We start from the raw sequence: 23,658 nt of genomic DNA, 5'->3' as shown, positions 1-23,658 counted from the left end.
ATGTGCCAACTAGGGAATAAATAAGATAATTTTAGAGACCGATATGTGTTCTGAGGAAACTTTAAATAGTTCATTGAGGGATGGCTCTTCTGAAGAGGAGGCCTGCTCTGGAAGGTTTATGGTGGACTGTTCCAGGAACAGTATCAAATAGCAAGTGCAAAAGCCCTGAGTAAGAAATAAATAAGGTCAGCACGTTTGAGGATATCAAATTGGAGCGTGTGCCTGGAGCTAGGGAACCAGACGGAAAATGGCAGCTAGGCTGAAAGCCCTTCAAAATCCTTTTTATTGGGGGAATTCTTAAAGCCACCATAGAATAGGTGTTCAGTTCACATATATTAAGCTAAATAATTTATATGATATCCCATCATGCAACAATTAAAAATAATTAATCCCTCTATGCAAATATGAGTTATTTCAACTTTCACCAATCCCCCCTTTCTTTTAAAGAATGTATAGAGATAGCCACCTGAGCATTATGAACCCAGTGAAAGATGAATTTAAAATAGATCACTAGTGATGTGAGACTGGCTACAGAAAAGGTTGCTTAACACTGGCTTTGGCTTTCAAGAGGAATCATGGAATCTCCTCTCTGGAGATGGCTTAAAATAGGATTAGATATATTCACTCGGTGCAGTCTTGCCTGAAAGCCTCCGCTGACCTCTCAAGGTCTTGCCAGTCCTGTGATTCTGTGATAAATTTAGACTCTTCTATTGGGTGAAAACAACTCAGGATTCACCATGCCAGCTGCAACCTGGAATAATTGGAAGGGACTGATTGTGGAGTAGTATACCTCCTACAGCTGAGACAAGATGCAATTAACAGATCCCCAAACTTCTCTTATTTCATGCTGTACTGAGGATTCTGCTGGTTCTCTGCCAATAATAGCTGGTATCAGGGATACAAGCAAAGTCAAGTGGTCTGGTCCATGATTAAATAGTAGATGTCTTTATTAGCTGCTGACCTGGCTTTGAACAGCATGGCTTCAAGACTTGTGTACCTATTAGCTGATTCTTTGATCCTTGAAAAAAGGAAACAGATGAATCCAATAATGCATTTTTATTTGGCCTCTTTTCTGTATTCTCAAGATGAAATAACTCAAGTTCTGCTGCCATGAGCCTTAACCTCATTAAGCAACTCAACTCAACTGTTCAGATACTTAATCATCAGCACTTACCCATTGTATTTTCTCATGTAACACTCTCTGCTTTGAATAAAAATTCAAGCAAATATTTTTTCCCGTAACATTCTCATTTAGAGGCAATTGGGCAGAGGGATTAGAGCACAAATCTGGAGTGAAGAAGAACCGGGCTTAGCACCAGCCCCTTCTCCCCAGCAGGTTGTGAACTAGATGTGATCACACTCCTATGAGACTTGATTTCTTTCTGTTTGCACTAGGCATAGAGTTAGCTCCTATCTCATAGATTTGGGCATAGAGTTAGCTCCTCATTCATAGACTTGATATTAGAATTGAATGAGCAAATATAAAGTAACTGTGTCTCCTCATCTTCCTGTCTCTGGTGTTTGTTTAACATAAAATACTATCAGCTTTAATCATATGTATATGTTTACTTCCTTATTGTCCTTTTATTCCTCACCTTCACCCTCTGTCAATACACACATAGGGGTACACATACAAATCTAGGTGTGAGCTGCATGAAGACACACCTACTATGCCTATAAAGAGGCTTTACATAAATGTCCCTGGACAAACATTCATGAAGTAAAGCATGCAAACATCTTGCACAGGGCTATCTGATCAACATTCAATAAAATGCTAACTCTTTTTTTCTTGGAAACAATGGAGGATTTAGCTACATCTATCAGTCTAACATCGGAAGCAGACTGGGGTCAAGGGTAGAGTGAGGGAAGCTGGCATGAGGGACTCAAGCTTGGTTCTGGCTTTGACAATAGTAAGATAACTTGGGATGAGCCATTTTATATCTGCAGTTTCCTTACATGCACATTACTTTCTTTTTAAAAAAAATATTTGTTGATTGATTTGAGAGAGAGAGAAAAACACATTTTTTTGTTGTTCCATTTATTTATGCATTCTTTGGTTGATTCTTGTATGTTCCCTGACTGGGGATTGAATTTACAACCTTGGTGTATCAGACAACATTCTATCCAACTGAGCTACTCAGCCAGGGTAGAGATTATTTTCATACATGAAATTCTTCGAGATCTATATTCATATGAAAATTGTTACTGATCGTGGTATAAATAGAGATATGTTCCTTAATAAAAGTGATGTAACAGACCAAGGAAAACCAGCTGATAGATGCTCTCAGAACCAGCTCAATAAGTCTACCAACACATGATCTGCTTGGGGAGGACAGGTGGCTGATCTCTCCAAGGAGAAGGGCTAAGAGCCTTTTCCTCAATGGGCTTTTATTGGGTTCAATTTGCACAGGAATACAGGTAAAGCTCATCAATCATTGTCAGGCAGTAAGGATCAAGCAATAGATAACAAACAAAGAACTCTGAGGGCTTATTCTGAGTCAGGGTCAGTTAGCTAAAGGGCTATAAGACTTTGGGAAACAAACTCATTTCAGGCTTGGACCCTTATCATTTAAATTGAGGGTATTAGCAAAGCAAGTTTCACAGGATTTTATGCATTCTTTCTTAGGCCTGATTGCCCTAGGGAATCCACCCTTTCCAGCACAAGGCAGCACCCACCTCCAGCATTGTTTCAGGTTTAAGTCAGGCAGGGGAAGTAAGGCAGCCAAGAGATTAGGAGACTTCTTGCAGACAGAATGAGGATTCAGGCTATGTCAAAGCCAAGGGATGAGGGTCCATCAACCCCTTTTTCAATAGCCCCCCGAGTCCTTCCCTGTGGGCCTCTTTGTGACCATGCCTGTCTTAGGTCATCCCTCCCTTGAGGAATCTTACTAGTCATTGGCTAACTGGTCAGGCTCAAGGCCAAGCAGGGTGAAGTAAAGTGAGCAGAGGTGGTGCCCCTGCCAGGGAGATAAGCTCTGTCTCCTTAGTGGCTTATGGTCCCAAGGTCTCTGACTCAGCCTTAACCACAGGGGGTTACAGCTTCTGAAACAAGGCAGGGTGGTTCCCAACAGCACCCCCAATTAACCTCACTGTAAAATGAAGGTATCAGGAAGGAGAAAGGCTAAAGTACGCGTATGTAAAGCCTTCCCAGTGAAGACCTTCACTGCTTCACCCATCCTCACTCCACAAAACACAAAGGGAGAGGAGACCCCTCAGGCGTGGCTCAGCTGACAGAACCTGAGCAGCTTGGTGTTTGCTTCTGGATCGTATTTGTCTGCCCTGCATGTTTACTTTCCAGAACTTGTGTTTCTTTAGTCTCTTTCATTGAGTGGCCTTTCCTTTTTTCACTTTCTTTACTTATTCATTACATAATTCACAAACTGAATAGGGCAAGGTTGGGAAGGAGGGCAGTTCATGGCATGAGGCTCAAACTTCAGCAGGATGAAGAGTAAACCTGGAGTTCAGACTCTAACACAGCTCCTTTCCATGTGAAAGTTTAAATATTCATGCTGATTCAAGATGAGCACATATATGCTAGTTTGTGTTTCAATAAGTGGCATACCTGACAAGCATGAGAGAGTGGCATAAATGGTCATGGAAAAAGAAGGAAAGGGGCAGGAATGCAGAATAAAAACAAGAACAAATGTGCACAAGGCGGAGAGAGAATAAAAGTCATTTTCAGAATCAAAACAGAAAGAAAGAGTATCGATAGGTGAACTAATAATTAGAAAAGGTGGTTTAAGGGCAAAGTTTTTAATTTTTTAAAACTTTTTCTCAGATTTTAGAAATTAGATGGTGATTTGATTGGAGAGATGTTTTGAAAAGGGGAAAAATGAATAGTAGAAATGTCTAAAGACGCTGATTGAGAGGAACAACAAAGCCAGATGGCATAAATGGCATCTTCATGGATTTTGTGGCATAAGAAGCTATGATAAAAAGTGTCCCCTCTGTCCTGAAAATGCTGCAGTCACACTGAGCATGCTTGGTGTCCTTAGCTAGCCATGCTAACCCACTTAATGTTCTTGACCCTAAAACCTCTAACTTGCAGTTGTTCAGGCTCTTTGTGTTTTTTAGCTGCCTTCAGTACCTCATCAAGCTGATTTTGCTGCCCTTCTGCACATCTTAATCAGTAAAAGTTGTATCCTTGTGAAATAGTTATGGCATATCCACATGCAAGAATTTCAAGCAGCTATTGAAAAGAATAAGGATATCTCTATGTGTTGAAATTAGATTAGGTTAAAACTTAATTGCAGAATAATTTGTATAGTATGAACCAATTTTGATTACTAACAAAAACATTTATATTATTTATTTTTATAATTCTACAGAAATGTGGAAAACCAGCATAATCTGTTTTATTTAGTTTTTTTAGAAGTAAGGAAGGAGATAATAGCAAAGAGAAATATGGGAGGTTATTTTTTTCTTCATATTTCTACATTGTTATAACAATTATGCATAATTTTTGTTGTTGATATAGTAACAGAAAATTATTTAAAATTTTTTCTTATAGTTATTATATAGAATTATTTATTTGTATAGACTAATATTCTAGGTGAACTATTTAGAAGTTCATTCATATTTGGTTCCGAAAAAAATCTTATATTTGATATTTACTCTACCTGGTTTAAACACTGACAGATATTGCCCTGGCAGTGTGGCTCAGTTGACTAGAGCATCATCCTATAACCAAAGGGTTGCAAGTTCGATTCCCTGCCAGGGCACATGCCTAGGTTGTGGATTCAGTTTCTGCCCTGGGCATGTACAATCCCTAGTTTGTGCGTGTATAGGAGGCAACCAATAGATGCTTCTCTGTCACCTCAGTGTTTCCCTCCCCCTTCCTTTTTCCCTTCCTCTCTCTCTAAAAGCAATGAAAAAAAAATGCCTTTGGGTAAGGATTAGAAAAAATACCGACAGATATTACTAATTGCTTATCTAATAACCATTCTCTCTTCATTCTTAATATGAAACCTTATAACAGTAGTAGTGTCAACATAGTCAGCTTAAAAATAAAACAGAACAGAATAAAACTAATCAAAACAAAAAATAAACAAAATAGAAACTTTTATCTCCCCAAAGTAAAGGGTGGTCATAAGAATGAGACCCTGTCAAAGTGACATAAGTAGAAGTTAGCGTGCGGGACTTTCCGAAGAGCTCCTTTACAAGGAAGACAGATGTCTTGTGAACGCCCTTCTGCCCTTCCCACCTCACTCATTCTTGCTGCCTGGAATAAAGACACGAGGGTTGAAGCTCTAGCAGTCACCTTGAGTCATGGGTTGACATTGAGGATGGAAGCTACACACTGAGGACAATGGAGCAGAAAAAGAAAGAAAAGAAGGTTTTCTAACGACTTCATGGCGCCACTCATCACACCTGGACTGCCTACTTCTCAATTTCTTTTATTTAAAAAATAAATTCTGATGTGTGTTTAATCAGTACTATTTTCAGGCTTTGCACTGTATACAGATTAATTTGCCCTAATTTATATAAGCAGATACAGACAGACTAGAGGCAGATGGAAAGTAATTTTCTTAAGGGAAAATACAGAATTATGAAATCAGATTCCATATCTTTGCTTTGTAGCACAGGCATTTCCTTCTTGTTTTCAAATCTAGAGCAGCTCAGATATTTAATCATGGTAATTCTTGTTGCATCGATTTTGTTTCGGTAGAACACTGCCACTTCTGATGGATAATCCAGTGTTTGGAGCTGTCAAGAAAGTTTTTGGTCTCTGCCTTTTTCTGCTAACAATAGAAGGTTTTGATGAATTGATTAAGCAAAAATAAAAGAGCACTGAGGTAAGAGTATTACAATCATTTAAACCTGCTTTTAAAAGGTCAAAGTGCTAGCCTATGAAATTTCAGACAACAAAACATAAACTGAAAATAAGAAATCTGAGATAAAGCCGTGTTCAATAACATAAGAACAGACCTGGAAGTAAACCCATCATGGGTTCTAATTCCAGCTCCGCTATCTACTTGTCATTTGTGCCTGAATGGTATCATTTAGCTTTTACATGCTTCATTAGTAAAATGGAATAACTGACCCATAGGGAAAGGAGATAATCCATGGTGGAGTGAAGTATGGTTGAGGGAACTTTGAGAGGTCTCACTTTGAATGAAGAAGCTATATTTCTGAACGCATATGTGTCCAGTCATTCAGATATTATACTTACACTTGAAGCATGATTTGATGTCTAGCAAATGGTGTTTTGATGACTGGAAAAGAACAAGGAAGGTTATGGCATATGAGGGATTGTGTGCAGGCAGCAATTTTTCAAAACTCCTCCAGGTTTTCAATAACTATGACAGTGAGAATCAATTATAGTAATAGGTCATTTTATTGCATAAAAAGCTGCTTATGCTACCCAATTTAAACAATTGTCTTAAATCTCCTGTGCAATCCAATTTCCTTTCCAAAAATTTGATTAAGCAGACAATGGGAACTATTATCCCCATTTTACAGATGAGATCATTGAAGCTCAGAGGCATGATATAAGCTGACCAAAGTATTTATGGTGGCATAACTAGAAACAAAACTCAAGGTTTCTTCCTTTAAACCTAGTAGTCTAACACACTATATCCTTGTTCGCATGGGACATAGCGGAGCAGGTTGTAACGTGCACACTTGATAGGGCATATTTAAAGATGAGTAAATTATTCTCTCATTCCCTGCAAGCTGTATACACTCTTGACAAGCCAAGTATTCTTAAGTACACACACACACTCACACGTGCACATACACATTCCATGTTTATAATTTTAAGTTGGAAAGAAGAACTAGGTCCTGGGCTCCCTGGGAAGGGGATGCATGTGAGCATGAGCATTTTTATTATGACTAAAATTGTTTTGTTAACAATGTATTAGTGACTCAAGCTTTTAGCCATTAAGCATGAAGTTCTCTAATGAGAGCCTGAGATAACAACGGGGCAGAAGCTGTGGAGCACAACAGGATCATCTGCGCATTCACTCCTGATGCTCAGGGTTTTGAACAATGCCAGTTAAGTCCTGTGATGTAAAAAAATGGTAGAAGAAAGGGATGCTTAAAAGTAATTCTTCTACCCATAGGTCAAGGATCCTTTTGAACGTTGAATAATTTTTGAAACTTTGAATTCTCCATTAAGCCACTTTGTTTGAGATATATAAAACTTAAAATTTAAGAACTTTGCACAATGATATTCACAAGAGTATAAGCATATGAAGGCAGAGAAAGATGACTTTTCTTTATATTGTATAAGTAGGTATATCATATTGCCTGGTAAGATTTAATGTTTGCAAAATTCATATATCAGTGATGCAACTAGGTTCATTTCCATGTAAATAATGGCTATAATAATTTGAAATCTAATGCCTTTGAAGAGTTAATGCAACTCTTCCAAGAGGCTGACTTTACAAGTGGTATAACTTTGACAATGTCAAGTGCAGTCTCAGTGGGATCAATTATTTATATAGAATTAAGGAAATCTTAACAGAAAAAACAAAGTGTATGACTTTGGCCTTCAATTATCATTGGTTGGAGTTTAGACCTAAGTGGGGACAATGGTCTTTTTTGTAGGTCTAGTCCAAATACAGATAAGAATGAAGACCCTTACACTAATTTGGATCACAATTGCCCAAAGTACATGTAAAACAATAAATTATTTTTGTTATTGTTACAACAAAATGTATTCTAACACTCCTTAGCTATGGAATGTCCCTGAAGCAGATGGGAAGCCATTTACTTGAGTGAGGGCATACTCTTTTTAAGATTTAGATCTTCCAGGAGAGTTGTCTCAGCACCAGTGAGGGAAATGTGGTGGCCCTGGAGCACAGTCCCTCTGCCAAGAGGACCAAGAATGAATTTCTTTGGGAGTCTGACAGGAAAAAAAAACCCTTGCAAAGGATAAGTGGTAACTCAGATCTTTAGATCCTTTCAGCTTCTGCTAAGGAAAGAAAATTTTAAATGAATCCAAATATACTGGAAAACAATGAAAAATGACCTAGAATGCAACGCCTATTTTGTCTGCATGTGTCTTTCTCCCCACTGAGTACAGAGTCAGAGACCTTCACTGGCAAGAGACTCAGACTAAGATAGAGAATAAAATATTTATTAAACTACATATGTTAGAAATAGAAACAACCTTACAACAACATAATCGAACCCTTCATTCATAAATTAGGAACGCAGGAGCCAGATAAGAAAAATAAATTGTCCAAGATTACTTTATTAGTTGCTGGCAGAGATAGAATTAAAATTCAGTTTTTAACTCCCAACCAATTCAATGTGGTAAAATTTTGGTGGTGCTTTATAAATAACTGTACCATATTTCCCAAGGAAGTTGGTAATCTATCAATCCTATAAAAACACAAAATTTCAATTATGAATTTTTAAATTTAACATCATTAGTCATGGAAATTCACATTAAATGCACAAAAGAATATACAACACTGCACACCTACTAGAATGTGTTAAGTTAGAAATAGAATGCCTAGTGTTGGGAAGGGTTTTCAGCAACTGGAATTTTTATATGCTGGAATGTAAATTGTTTCAACCACTTTGTAAGATTTTTTGTCAATATCTACTAAAGTTATATAGTAGTCTATAATCCACAGATTACATTGTAAGACATAAACCTAAGAGAAATCAAAACTGGAACATAATTGTTCATGCCAGTTTTATATAATGCCCCAAATTTGAAAAAGCCCAAATGTTCATTAACACTACATTGAATCAATAAATTATGTTATATTCATACAGAATACTATGCAGTCGTGAGAAAACTAAATTGCTACTTTATACAATAATTTGAATGACTCTTACAGATATAATAATGAGAGAATGAACCCAGGCACAACACACAGCTACTATGTGATTCCATTTATGTGATATTCAAAAACAGGCAAAACTAAGCAATGATAACAGAAGTCAAAATAGTGGTTACATCTTGGTTGTAGGGATGGGTGAAAGGTGGGTAGAAGCTGGTATTGACTGCGAAGAGACATAAGAGAACCTTCCAGGGTAATAGGAATGTTTTATATCTCAGTCTGGATATCTTAAGTTCATCTCCCCATCTCTCTCTCTCTCTGTATCTCTTCCCCCATCTATAGCGTGTGGGGGGTGAATGTGTCCATTTGAACACTTGCCAGATATACACCATATATACACCTTGGATATCAATTGATCTATATACTTCAGGCTTACACACATTTCCTCCTTGTCATATATATTTATACATCAATTAGAAGTCTGTTTCTAAGGAATTTTTCTGAAAAAAATAAAAATATGAATTGTTTATATTCTCCATGATCATAAGGGTACAGTACTTTTTTCAATCGAAGTATATATAATGTTTGCACAATTAGGGCTATTCAATGACATTTTAAGTAGATGGCTATTTATTTATGCTACAGAAGCAAAAAATACCCATACTTCTGAAACAGTTGTAATCACCCATGAAGGGCCACAAAGTTACCCCTTAAAAGTTCCATACTGTTCCATCATTGCTTCATGTATTCATAAAACATACATCCTGAGATGTAATAATAGTTGAAATGAGTAAGTAAAGCTGATTTAAAAAAGATCAGATTGACTCAAAGAACTGAGAGGAAACACAGCTATGAGAAGGTGGTGTATTGTTAGTCAGGATATACTCATTGTGAGTGGTACTTAGGCATGAAGAAAGTGTACCAGTACGGCTCAGAGAATAAAAGGAAAGAAACACTGTGGGACACAGAGCGAGTCTAGGGATTTCAGGGACAGAGATGGAGACTTGGAACTAGCACTGCCATCCTCTCCTGCTGCCCCTCATGATTTTTTCAGGCATCTATAGGTACATGGAGAAGAACATGTGCACAGGTCTAGGGCCGCTTTTTAGAGTTCATGAACAACATCTAAGGTTTTAATATTTTTAAAGCCAAACATCAGTTTCTCATCCCACTCTTGTCAAAAACTTGCTCTACCCATCAGAATATTGAGTTTACACCACAGTAGGAAAATAACAATTGTAAGCCAGAAAGCTTTGACAGATGTCAAAGTCAAGAGCTGTGCCTTTATCTTACTTCGGGTCATGGTCTGTCCATGGTAGCTATAAAAGCAGTTAGCCCTAATTTTCAGTTCTCATTGGACTCACTTATGGAATGCTTGCCTGAATCTCTGATCTTGGCTTAATGTTTGCTCTTCTACAGAATTTTGATGGCTCTTTGGTCAAATACCTCAGCAAATCATGTTGACTGACTGGCAAAGTATTTCCTTTTCATATCAAAATATCTCAAAAGATTTCCTTTTAGAGAGTTTTGATGTTCTATAACTTGTCATAAAACTGGTATTACTAACCATAAATATATTTTATTTAAAGAAAATTCTGCTGGTAATATTACTATTGCAGGCTCCTACAAAGGTTACTGAGTACCCTGTCCCATGGTCAGCCTACATTTGGTGGTATTCCTTGCTGCATAACCATCAGCTTTTTCTTCTTGCGGTCCATAATAATCTTTATGCTTAGCGCCCTCATCTTTGATGCTGTCCAGAAGGTCACTGTAAATGCCTGTCTTGAAACTAGTCTAAATAACTCAGTTATTTTTCATCAAATTTTCACAACAGTTCTACTACCTGTGCCTAAATAATTTTGAGATATTTTAATAAAGTATTCAGAAAATACTACCATCAGAATTCCTGCAGCATATAAGCAATCAAGTTGAATATTAAGAAGAGCTTAGAAGGCATCTAATTTGGTTATCTTCTCTTGAATATGGGCCATTTATGACACAGAGAAATTATGACTTCTCTGAAGCGGCATAGTTTATTGGCAAGTAACAATAACACAACAATAAAAACTGAATAAGAGCCAGCATCTCTTAGGTGCTCATCATGTGTCAAGCAGAATGTTAAATGTTATATGTGAATTATTTTACTTATCCTAACAATGAAACTATGAGATAATTTGTACTTCCTGTCTGATGGCTAATCTAAGTGTTCTTTCCACTCACCTACAAGATCTCTCATTAATGTGTTTTTTTTTAATTTTTTAAATTATATTTTATTGATTATGCTATTACAGTTGTCCCAACTTTTTCCCTTTGCCCCTCTCTTCTTAATGTTGAGAAATGATAATATTGTTAATGTTGATACTCATCTTGTCACAGAAATGAAATAATAAAATGCTAAGCATTATAAATATTAGTTTCTGCCATTTTATAGGTCAATTAAGTGGTAGCCATATTATAATTTAGCACAGTTATTCTCTTAACTCTATTCTGCTATTATTTTGCCATTATCCTCTGACAATTATGATTTGTTTTTCTATTTTATTCATTAGACTTTAACCCAACCCTGATAGTAAAAGCCAGTGGCTTTCATTAAGTATTCTGAGATAATCACTGGTTGCATTTTATTTTATGAAATCTGGCTGGTGTATGTTAATCCAGAGGTCTTTGCCAAATGTGTAAAATGACCTGTTTCATGAGCTTGTGATATAAATGAAGTCATTTCTATTTTTAATATTCAAATTTATCTCTAGAATCTTCACATGCCGATTAGCAGGAACTCAAGTATCTCTTTTGGGACTTCTCCAACTCTGAATATTTCAAAAACTGTGGAGACTTTCTCATTCCAAGGGAATCTGTCCTTCACACTTTGACAGAAAGGACTGGAAAATCTGATCAATTCAATGGCAAAAAGCCCCCCAGTTTCTGCAGCAGTCACTGTATTCTCAGCCATATTTGTCATTGCCAAATACACATGGACCAGACAATGGGATGCTTTAGTCATCTGCTTTTCTGATGTCACTACTATCCTGGAGAAACTTTCTCAGCATCTAAAGTACAATAATTTTGTGTTCCAAGTAACTCCTTATACCACTGCAAGTGTAAGTTCCAGTTCTGAAATTATTTCAAACAAGTTGGATCTCAGTCCCAAGAGTAAGAGCCTACTATGTCACTGTGTTAGGGACAAACTTGGGATCCTATATAGGGGACCGATCTGCCTGGCAATGGCAAATGTAGCTCAGCCCTATGGGAAAGCCCATGCACGTGTGGTGGCAGCACACAGGATGCCAAACCCATGGATCAGTTCTCCGGTGGGAAATCAGGCCTGCATTGTACCTGGGCTGCTTTGTGACTTGCTCTCGCTAAAACTCCCTCACCCTGAGTTGAGGCAGCAAATGTTTACTTCATATCTTTAAAGTAACTTCCTGAAGTCTGTGCTAATTCTCCCAAGGATTGAAGTGTAACCAGACCAATTACTCTTATCACTCCCTTGCATTTGCAACATTTTTTCCTTGTTAATCTGTAAGAAGTAATCAGTAACATCCTTTCCGTTGCTATCTGTAAAAAGTAATTACCTAAAGCAAACCGAAGTATAATGAATGAAAACCATCTTTGATGTCTGCTATTAGAAAGCCAATAAAAGCCTGTCAAGGCAAGGGTTGGGGCGCTCTCCCCTTGAGAGAGTGGCCGTGCCATCCCTTTTTCTCCACAGGACTTGGTAGTCGTGTGAATTTGTCTCATCTCATCCACAAGGCCATGGACACTGCAGGCCAGTGTCTGCTTCAATCCTAAAATGTTATAGTGCAAAAATAGTAGACACTGGAGTAAAACTGCCTTAGGTAATCCCTGACTCACCCATTTTATACTTGTGTGACCTTGGTCAAGTCACTTATTCTTCCAGTTTTCCCATAGGCAAGGTACGTATCATAAAGTTAATTTGAGATGACCTATGTAAGACACATAGAAAAATGCCTGATATAGTACTATTATTATTTTATTACCATTAAATAATAAATATTGTCTGAAAGCACACAGCATTGAGAGAAGCTACTAGTTTGAGACAACTGCCCCCCCCCCACTGTCTTTGTCATCCAACCCACGAACTGAATTTAGTCACCACTTGAGGCATCCCATGTGGTATAAACCCTCCGAAGTGTCCCTGGGGATCTCTTCCACCTGTGGACTTGTATTGTCGAACCACCTCAATCCATCAAAGCCAGGAGCCAGCTAGGATTCAACCTCCAAAGGAAAATGGTGGAGGTCTGCATGTGTTTGGTCCCAAAAGACTTACTGACCCCTATACAAACTTTTCACTGCCTCCTCAATGATAAACATTTTATATTAAATGGGTATTGAGAGATGAAATTTTAGTGTGTGGGTTCACAAACTTGAGTGTTCACCAGGTAAAAACTGAAACAGGCAGTCTTACACAAAGTGCAAGGAGAGGCCAAAGAAAGAGGCAGACCACTCCACATCGGTAGGTAGAGAGTTCAGTAAACAAGGTTAGTGATTTACAAGGCTTGTCTCAGTGATTGTAAGATGAACAGATCTCCACGCCTGCCTGCCAGAACATAATGTCACAAGAGAGGGCCCGGGGGCTGGGTGAAAAAGGTAAAGGGATTAAGCAAAGAAAAGAAAACCTTACCCAGACACAGACTATACTATACTATGCCGATTACCAAAGGGAAAGAGGTATAGGGGCAGATAGAAGAGGGTAAAGGGGGGTTATGTGGTGAGGAAAGGAGACCTTATTTGGGATGGTGAACACACAGTACACTATACAATGGTGAATTATAGAATCATACACTTGAAACCTATATAATTTTATTAACCACTGTATAGAGGCCTCCACTGAGTTCAATCTAGCATACTGTCCAAATGGTCTCAGCAACACCTTACTCTTATAAGGCTTTGTCCTTAAAACGCCTGGAAAGAATGGGCAGAATGTACATTCCCAGGACAGGGCAGGGGGCAGAGCCTCCAATCGCCTGGGTCCAGCTGGAGAGTCAATAGGCAGTCACACCTTAATGACCTCCTCCAACATTAACCAAAGAGGACATCGTGGTATACCCTTTTCCTAGGGCAATAATTGTAGAGTTGACCTTACAGAGACATTCTAAATCCTTAAAAAGATCTCCTTGGTCCTTTTGGAGAACCAAGGCAACTTTCTCTTCACACCAAGACAAAGATATGGCTGGTGGCTTTTTAGAACACAGACATTTGTGTTATATTATTTTTTTTAATAATTAGAGTTCTGACTAAACCATATGCCATGGTCCCCAAGTAATTCATACTTAATTATATTGACTTGTTTTCTGATATGAAAACACATGAGTGTACTCAAAGGAAATGAGAATGAGAACACAATAGGATTTTAATAACAACAGAAATAAAATCTATAATAATATTGTACAAACATAACACATTTTGCTTCCTGAAATCATATGTATTTTCACCATGCTATTGTTAATTCAGAGAAGGATTATTTAAAATTTTCCAGGCTGGTAAATTGTAGTAGATGGGCCCCCAAAAAGCTGTTTGCAAAGTTACATTACCAGTAACCTAATTGCACCTTACACAAACATAAAATTTCCTCAACATTGCATCTTTCGTTATGTTTGCTTAATCTAATAAGGTACCTAACACTGGGTCTATGCATCTGGTAAGTATTTAAAGATTTTATTTGTTTATGTTTACAGAGAAAGAAAGGGAAGGACAGAGAGAGGGAGAGAAACATCAACATGAGAGAGAAACATCGATCAATTGACTCCCGGTCGTGCCCTAACCTAAGACCAAATGTACAGCCCAGGCATGTGCCCTGACTGGGAATTGAACCAGCAACCTTTTGTTTTGCTAGACAATGCTCAACCAACTGAGCCACACTGGTCAGGGACTAGTAGATATTTAATCTACTCCAGTTACTACATGATATTCTATCTTTATACTATATCCATTTATTGCTAGTGAGTTCTCTATATTTGTGTGGTCCCTTAAATAAAAGAGACCAAGGTTATGAAAGTCTCAATATAAATATAAATATTAAGGTTTTTTAGCATGCTTTACTAAAGACTAAGAAGAAATGATTGTCAATATCAATTTAAAAAATTCACAAATTATAGCATATAAAAGAATTCATAAAAACAATATTTCTGGGTTGGTTTTTTTTTGAAGAAATGGGGAAAAATGTGTTACACTTTAAAAAAAACAGAGGAGGGAGAAATACTCAAATTAATAAAACTATTAGAATTTATATAGAGAGTACATGAAGTAAGATCTTCTACCCTAAGAATCTACAGTTCTCTCATCTAGTTACTGGAGAAGTGATTGCTGTTGGTTTATAAAGTATATTGTGGTCAGTACATTACTTTTAAAGGAAAAACCACATGCTACTTAAGTGTGAAAAGTAGATGTGCATTACTTACAGTCTTTGCTTATGACACAACAGAACATCCACATTACTTTAACTGTCTTTATAGCAACACTGCTATGATGCCATCAAGAGAACCAAACTTTGGTAATCCAAGTTCATGGATACCCTATTATAATGCTATTATGGTAGGAAAATGATTTTAGTGCAAGTTAATGGAAACCACATTACACTAGTAAGTGATTTTATTATAAGTCTATGAGGACCACATTATGATGGTCAAACAATTTCCCTGTAAGTCTATGAAGACTGCATTAATAACGCCATTATAAGAGCAAAACAATTTCAAATAAACTCCAGGGGGACTCATTTCCTTGTCATCATGGTGGCAAAATGATTTCAGTATATGTTTTTGGAGAACCCCTTACAATGCCATTATGACAGCATTAGAATAGTGAAAAAAATATGGGGAGCTCATTATAATGCCATTATAATGCCATTACATTGGTTAAAAGATGTCAGAGTAGTTCTATACAACACCAGTACAATGGTAACAATTAGGTCATAGATGATATCAAAATGTATGATACTTAAAAGGAAAAACAAGGTCTAGCTTTGGAAAGATCAGTTTGAGGTCCAACAAAGAATCATGTCAATTAAGTACGTTTTGCCGTACTGAATTCATTTACTTTCAGGAAAATTCCTTTGTCAATGGATTACCCAATCTGCCATCATGGCTGGAGGTGTTTGTGATTTAAATTACAAATTTAATCATTCCTCTCTGAGGTAAATTATTTTCAGTGCCCTGATTCTGTTGCCACCTAAAATATGGCCCCTGGAGAATCTGTCCTACCTGTCATCTAGCTGCCTCAATCCATTATAGGAAATCACACTTTGAAGCCCAATTTGGAGGGGTAAATGTCTTGATTGCTTGGTTTCCAAAAGGTTTCTTGACCTTTATACAAATTTGTTGAGTATTTTGTAACTGTGTCATTTAGTTTATAAACACAAAACTATTGCATCATGACCATAGATTTTATCCCTGTCTTCATCCACCTGACCAATAAATATGGGCTACTGATAAGAATGTCAAGTTGTGTAAGGAAGATTGTAGGTGGCTCAGAGCAGAGGCTGAATAATGGCCCCTTAAAGATGTTCACAGCCTAATCCCTGGAACCTGTGGCTATGCTGCTTTTCATGATAAAGGCACTTTGCAGATGTTAAATCAAGGTTATTGAGATTAGAGAGATTATCCTGGATTTTCTGCCTAGGCCCAATATCACAATGGTCTTTCTTGGAGGGATGCAGGAGGGTTGAAGACAGAGAAAGCAATGCAAAGGCAGAGGCACAGATTGGTGTGATGAGACCCTGAACGAAAAAATGATGGAAGCCTCTAGACATTGGAAATGTCAATAAATGAATTTTCTCCTGGATCCTCCAGAAACAACCAGCCCTGCTGACACTCTGCCCCATAATTTTGGACTAATTTTGGACTAATTTTGGACTTCTTATCTCCAGAACTATAAGAGGATAAATTTGTGTTGTTTTAAGCCACTAAGTCTCTGGTAATTTGTTAAAGTAGCACTAAGAAACTAATAAACTCAATAAAATGGATTTTCCAACTGCTATGAAATAAATAAATTGAAAAAAAATTGTTCTAATGACAAGACCAGAATGCTCACATTAAGTTCAATTTTTACAATAGAGAGAATATAAATCATTTATTTTTAGTTAATTCACTTATTAATTAGTTTGCATGTCTGTATGTATTGTATCATATGTTTTAAAGATAACTATATTTTTCACCCTTATTGTACTGTTCCTCTTGGTTCAAATCCTTCAAGTAATACCCTTCAAATAAGACATTTGAAAAAAAGAATAGCAAAAACTTTCAAAACATAAAGGATGACACTGCCATCAAAAAACATGTGAAACTTAGATCAATATTTTAAAGGTATCTCTAGAAATATCTCATTTTTTCTACAGATTTCTCTCTTTCTCTCTCTCTCTCTCTCTCTCTCTCTCTCTCTCTCTTTTTCCTGGCAAGGGACAGATTATATGCATATGGAAATACTTCAGGGGCCATGAAATAAGAAAAGAAAAAAGAACAGAAGATTAGTCTCCGCAGCCTAGGGTGAGGAGAGAGCGAAGTTGACATTGTGTGCAAAAACAGATAGTGCTCAATGAGGGTCCTTGTGCTCACTCACATTTCTCAGCCTCCTTTGCAGTTGAGCTGGGGAAGATAAGAATGATCAGAACTGATGTACCACTTCTTGTTCAGAACATTCATGTGCCAGTGTGCCTCCTGTTCTCTTCCCCTTTTAAAACACATTTGGGTGTCAGATAGTGAAAACAATGTGACAAAATGGAAGAAACCCAGATCCTGAATTACCAAATAGAAAGAAAAGTCCTCTGCTAAATTACATTGGACAACTTTTGTGTGTTAAGCTACAGAGAATTTTGTAGTTTGTTGTGGAGGCTAACATTAATTACCTTAACTAATAACATGCAGGGAGCAAAAGAGTTAAAAATTCTTTCCCAGAGTTATTCTTACACTTGGAATAAACTCCAGTTTTTCCAGAAGGAGCTGCTCCCCAAACAAAAGTTATATAGCCCTTAATGGGCATGCCAACCTAAGAGAAAGGGCAATAAGAGGTGTGACTTGGAGACACGATTCCTCAAAAAAGACATGCAGTATAACAAACTGAAATCCTGGATCCTTATTAATACTGTTATGGCAAAATATTACAATAAAACATTTTATAATTGCTGTTTTTTAAATTTCTTTAATGGATACTTGGAGAAGGGTTCAAGATTAATACAAAAGAAACTTTTAGGAGGCAGAAGAAAGTTTATAAGCAAGGAAAACATGGGAGTCCTCCAATACCTCAAAGGTGTTTGCACGGAGAATGGAGAGGAATCTGCTTCCAAGTAACCGGGTGAGATGAATCACACCAAAGCAACAAGTGTTCCAAAGGAAGATTCAGGTTCAAAAGCTTTAGTGAACTTAGGTCCCAACAAAAGGAGCACACTTCATTAATATTCACGGATATGCTGGCATGACAGATGCCCCTGAGCTCTCCCCTGCTGCGGGCGCGGTTATTAGCTGACAGCGTCCAGCCTTAGCGTCTCTAGACCCACTGTGCCATTTGTGCTGAGTCCCCGCTTCCCCAACCGGTGACTGAGCATCTGTGGGTGCTCGAGCCCGGGCATTCAATGATCTAGTGAGCACCATTTTCTGGGGGATTTCTCATGGGTCTGGCTGAGAGTTCCTCAGAACTGCAGTGAATCTAAAGTGCTCCCTTTCCAATCCTCCTTTCTTTCTACTGGCCTTTCACAAATGTCAGGCATGCCTGGCCCTCTTCTATTCCCTACCCCTTCAAACTTCCCAGAGTTATTCCAGCTTGCCATCCAGTGCTTCTTAAAAGACCTAAACTGACACAAATCCCACTGGAAGTTAGGGTCTAGGACCGGCTCCCTCCTCACCCAGAGAACAATGAGGAGATCCAGCAGCCTACGTGTAATAAGGAGCATGGTTAGTCCCCAGCACAAGTTGACTGCTTCTTTTTTCAATACCAATTTTTAATACAAAATGCATTTATTTGTTTATGTGTTTGTTTATCTATTTATTTTCTTATTGCCCTACTCAAGTGTTTTGTTTAGCTGTTCGGCAATCCAGACTTGCTCTGGGCCAGTGAAGACTGAGGTACAGTAAAGTTTTCACATCAAGACATCCATGCTCAACCTACTTTTCTCATATTCGTTGTAGCCTGAAGAATCAGGGAAATCAGACTTTCTCCCACTCTCAACCCAAGGTTGTCCCGCAAATCACTGAGGCAAGTATGTGCAGCATATGCAGACCTTGGTTTAACCTTCAAACATTGGTCCTGGAAGACAGTTAGAAGAACTGGTCTCATGACCCTCTCATACACAAGGGGAGCAGAGCAGGTTGGTATAAGGATCAGTGAAGATGCCCTGGGTGTCCTTACCTATAATGACTTTTGAACATAAAAGCAGGTGAAGTGTAACTCTGCTTCTCATAGAAGCATCTCCCCCTGGACCCCCATGTTGTATTTAACTGCACTATGTAATCAATCAAAAAAACCACTCAAAATTTTGTCAAACATGGCAGGGGTTAGGGGAATGATAAAGGGTAATGAAAGGTATAGAATATTTGACTTTGGACAGAATGTGTTACTGAGTTTAGAATTTTGCATGAAAAGCTGCACATCCAAGTGCTCAACAGGTATTAAGGCTTTTACATATTTGTCTGTAGAGCAAGCACTCAACAAATGTTGACTGTCCTCAACAAAATCAATGACAATAACATTACATCCAATGCCAAGAGTGTGCTAAAAGTGTTTCTTAAAAATATAGTCCATAAAGTCCACAAAGAAACTTCTAGGAGTAAAACAAAATGCCAACATAAATGTAATTGAATAAAGATAGAAAACAAATTACCAAAAGATAGATTGGAAGATAAAACTGAGCCTGTCATGTAAGTGAATCTGCCTAAAATCAAAATTAGGAAATGTTCAATATCATTGATATGGGACTATTAAAAGTAACACAGTAACGGTTCAGGATTGTTTAGACTTCTAACCAAACTTGATCATCCAGCAAAGGTTGTGGGCAACTCGTGTTACGAACCGCAGACTCATTTGCAGAATACTGTAAAGCCAAAGCTGTGTTTTCTACAAGGATGTAGGAATGGTTCTCTTGAGAATACATAGGCTAACATAAAAAATATACAAAAAGAAAAGAAAAGCAGAACACCTTCCTTGAAATGTCAGATTTTGTGCTTCCTGTCAGCACAAATAGTTAAGACAAAATTTTCCTTAGTTCTACTTCATATTTAAAAAATAAATATTCTATAGAATTTATGCTCCCCTCACCACTTTTCCAAAAGAATATGAGGGGGTACACAAAAAAATCAGAATTTATTTATTAAAAATTGTGTATTTATTCTTATAGGCATAAATTTCAGTCACCTTCAAATTTCTCTCCATTGGATGCAATACACCTATTGACTTGTTTTTCCCACTGCTCAAAACAGTTTTTGAACTTGTCAATCTTGATGCCTTTCAGTACTTCTGCCGTTTTTTTGTTTCACCTCTTCCACATCAGCAAAACATTTCCTTTTGAAGATGTTTTTTCACCCAAGGAATCAACATGAAAGTCGCTCCAGGGGAGATCAGGTGAAAGGGAGGGTGGGGAAAGGAGATCAAGCCTTTTTTGGTCAAAAACCGCTGAACACAGTACTGTGTGGACAGGTGAGCTTCTAAATCACCCATGGTGAAACAGGCAAACACGTTGAAAGAGTCTTAGAAAAAAATTCACTGAAGCTGAATGCGGCCTCTCACAACAAGGCCAGCTGGTATACTGATACAGATGGGTTCCTAGAATACTCTCTTATTAGGGAAAGTCGGTACTACAAGGAGCCAGCCCTCCAGGAGATAATTCCATTTTGGGGGATTGCCCCTCAAATTTTGAATATTTATGGTTTGAAGTTCAAAAATTGTTTAAATCATTTTTCTTTTAGTATTAGCAATTAAGTATAATTTCAGATACTTCATCCTTGTATTTCTAATTCATTTGCAATTAAAATGATTTAAAAATAACTTTTGAAGTTTTTAGAACTTTTTCATCATGAAAAAAGGGAGATCATGCTTTTCTGAGAAGGCACGAACTTGAATACTGAAAAGTTTGTTAGGTTTAAAATTTCAACCACAAGAATATCCACTGGGCTCTGAACTCAGAGGAATAAATTCTCAATTTTTGCATCTAAATTTCCCACTGTATGACATGAATCCTAACCAATAAACTCAAACTTCTGTAAAAGTGAAAAGTGATTAGATTTTGTGAGGGCTCAAAAGCTATGTTCTAGATAAGTCTACCGCTAATCTTGGGGGTGTGGGAGAGGGCAGGATTACCCTTCTGAGGAACAGAGCTGAGCACAAAATGTAGCTTCCACAAACCCCCTGGGACTACCTGTATTTTCTCCTGAGTTCTGACAAGTACTAAGATCTAAGTTCAGATTCATTTCCAAGCCATGTGAGCTTCCAGTGTGACATCCTGGAAAGCTAACTCTCCCCTAAGCAGTTGAGATTCCACAGAGGGTTATTAAAAGCTAGATGTAGGCACACTTTGTACACTTCTGTTTGATTCAATTGAAGCCAATGTTGGATTGATCTTAGACTATATGAATAAAAGTAAAGGTCAAGTTGATCTCCAGAGAGTTTCTGACATTTTTTTATGAGAGAAACCATTAGTACATTTCTGGGAAATCATCAGATGGACTTCTGCCTTTGAGACAAAACTGGGTCCAGAGCTGAACTCCACCAGGAGAGCTCTCAGGCATCTGCACCTTGCCTTCCACAGGGCCTATGGTTCCCTGATTTTTCCAGGGCAGCAGGTACGGAAATGGCCTGTTACCCTGGAAACTGCACAGTGGCCTGCCACAGGACTTTCTCGGCCTGTGTGGGGAGGTGGACGAACTCTACTTGACTGTTGTCATTATTAAATGCAGGAGGAGAAAATAGTAACAGTTAAGTGCTTCACAAAATGCCCTGCTGTTTATACCCACTTCTGCCCTCCCAGTAGCCCTTAAAGATGAGGCATTGGGACAGAGTCTATCTTTATTTTATGCCTAGCAACAACCATCGCTGACAAACCAGGGAGGGCAAGCACTGCTGTGGAAAAGACACTGGATTGAAAGCCCTAAGATTTGGTTTTAGCCACAAACCCGTTTTGTGATCTTTAGTAAGTCACATAAATTAAGCAGTTCCCAGTATTCTCTTCTGAAAAAAAAACCCAAAATGAAAAACAACAACAAAATAACCTTTGGGTTCCTTATGCCTGTATAAAAGTACAGCTCTGTTTTCTAAGTGGCAGGTATAAGGGGTGGTGGGAGTTACAGAGCTTCCTTTATTAATACACAGATTATTTTCAGGGAAAGGTCAGGCTGGGTTTGTGTCATGCTGAAATTAAAATTTCATCCAATTTCTTGGTGTTTTAATTCCATTAGAGGGTGGAATTTGTGCTCCTGGGAATACGGATAAATGGGCTGAGTTAGGTCAGCCTGGAAAAATATCCTGTCTGCATTTAATAGTGGCCATACGTGGTAGGGAAATAAAGTTCAGTAGGTTCATCTCATGTCATACTTGAAAGATCATTTGTGCATTTATGCTTAAAAGAGCTGACCTAAGATTGCTGTCACAGCTTTTAACTTAGAATTCTCTTATTTTTCTGGATTTCTGTCTCCTTTTTAATGATATTTTAATGCAGTTTTTGTGTTCAATTATAATAGTGTTGCTAAATACAGTAGGTCTGATTCCACAGAAGAAGAATAGTTTTTTCAAAATCAGCATTTTCCCGCTGATTTGCCAGCTGTTTCAATAAATACTCATCTCCCAACTTCAAAGGCGTATATTGCACTCTTACTAAATATAAATGCTATCCACAGCTACTGTATTCTGGCTTTTGAATTCTTCTTAAAATCAAACACAAAATCTGCACTATGGGAGAACCTTCTCTCAACCATGTGCAGGTGATTTTGCTGACTCAGGTGTCGCAGAGAGTAATCAATGTTTTCCCAGTCATTCCTTCCCAGTGTAAATGTCTGGGTATCAGCAAGTGAATTAGCACCTCCTTTTCTAGTTTTCCCCTCTCTATTATTTCTATCTCTAAACCACAGGGAATGATTAGTCAGGACAACATAAACGAATAATAATAATAACACGTCGATTTCATACCTGTTTTTCAAAAAGACTTTTGGCCTGCCTAGTGGGATGGGATCAAATATGCATTAGGCATCAAGCATAAATTTTTACTTTTGGACATGTAGAGCAATAAGATATCTGGATTCACTGTAAGGAACAGGCATTGTTAAAAATAAAGTTGTAATATGTAGTATCCTCAATATAGTTTTTGTGCTTTTATACACTAATATAGTAATAACCCTGGATAAGGATCAGCAAGAACGCCAGGCTATATCTTCAGCTGTACACAGTCCTCATTAAATTGTGTGTGTGTGCATTTTTCTTATTTTTAATCGGCACTGCAAGAAATACAAGCAATTAAGCCTTTCAATATCTCCTAACAATAGTAAAAAGGCAGCTATAGTAATTGCAGTAAGCATATTTGTTGGTGTTTGTATTTAGAAAAATACTAGTTGGTCTTTTATTTGACAGAAACTAAAGCTGGGGAATTGTTACAGAAACAAATGCAATTCAAATCAAAGTCACTTCACTTAAGAAAATATGCAAGTCTGTGCTTTTGAGTAAACATTTTTATCCAATAGCCTGGTCAGGTTAATTGGAAGAAAGTGCAAATTGCCGGGTTCTTAGGGAGTAGCCCCTGCTGGCCAACTCTTGGATTGATAACCAGCTTCTATGGTAGCTACGTCCACAAACACCAGGTTGACTGTTTTCCGATCAAACTACTTTTTCCCCACACCTTCGGAAGATGAGGAAAATGTAATGCCTAAGGTACTGAGCCTGGCCTACTGCATCCTCAGATACGTGGGTGGCCAAGAGCAAATGGTCAGAAAGC

This window comes from Desmodus rotundus, chromosome 1 (genome assembly GCF_022682495.2).
Source record: "Desmodus rotundus isolate HL8 chromosome 1, HLdesRot8A.1, whole genome shotgun sequence".
NCBI classification, from domain to species: Eukaryota; Metazoa; Chordata; class Mammalia; order Chiroptera; family Phyllostomidae; genus Desmodus; species Desmodus rotundus.
The sequence above is the reverse complement of the archived record's forward strand: the minus strand, read 5'-3'. Positions refer to the sequence as shown.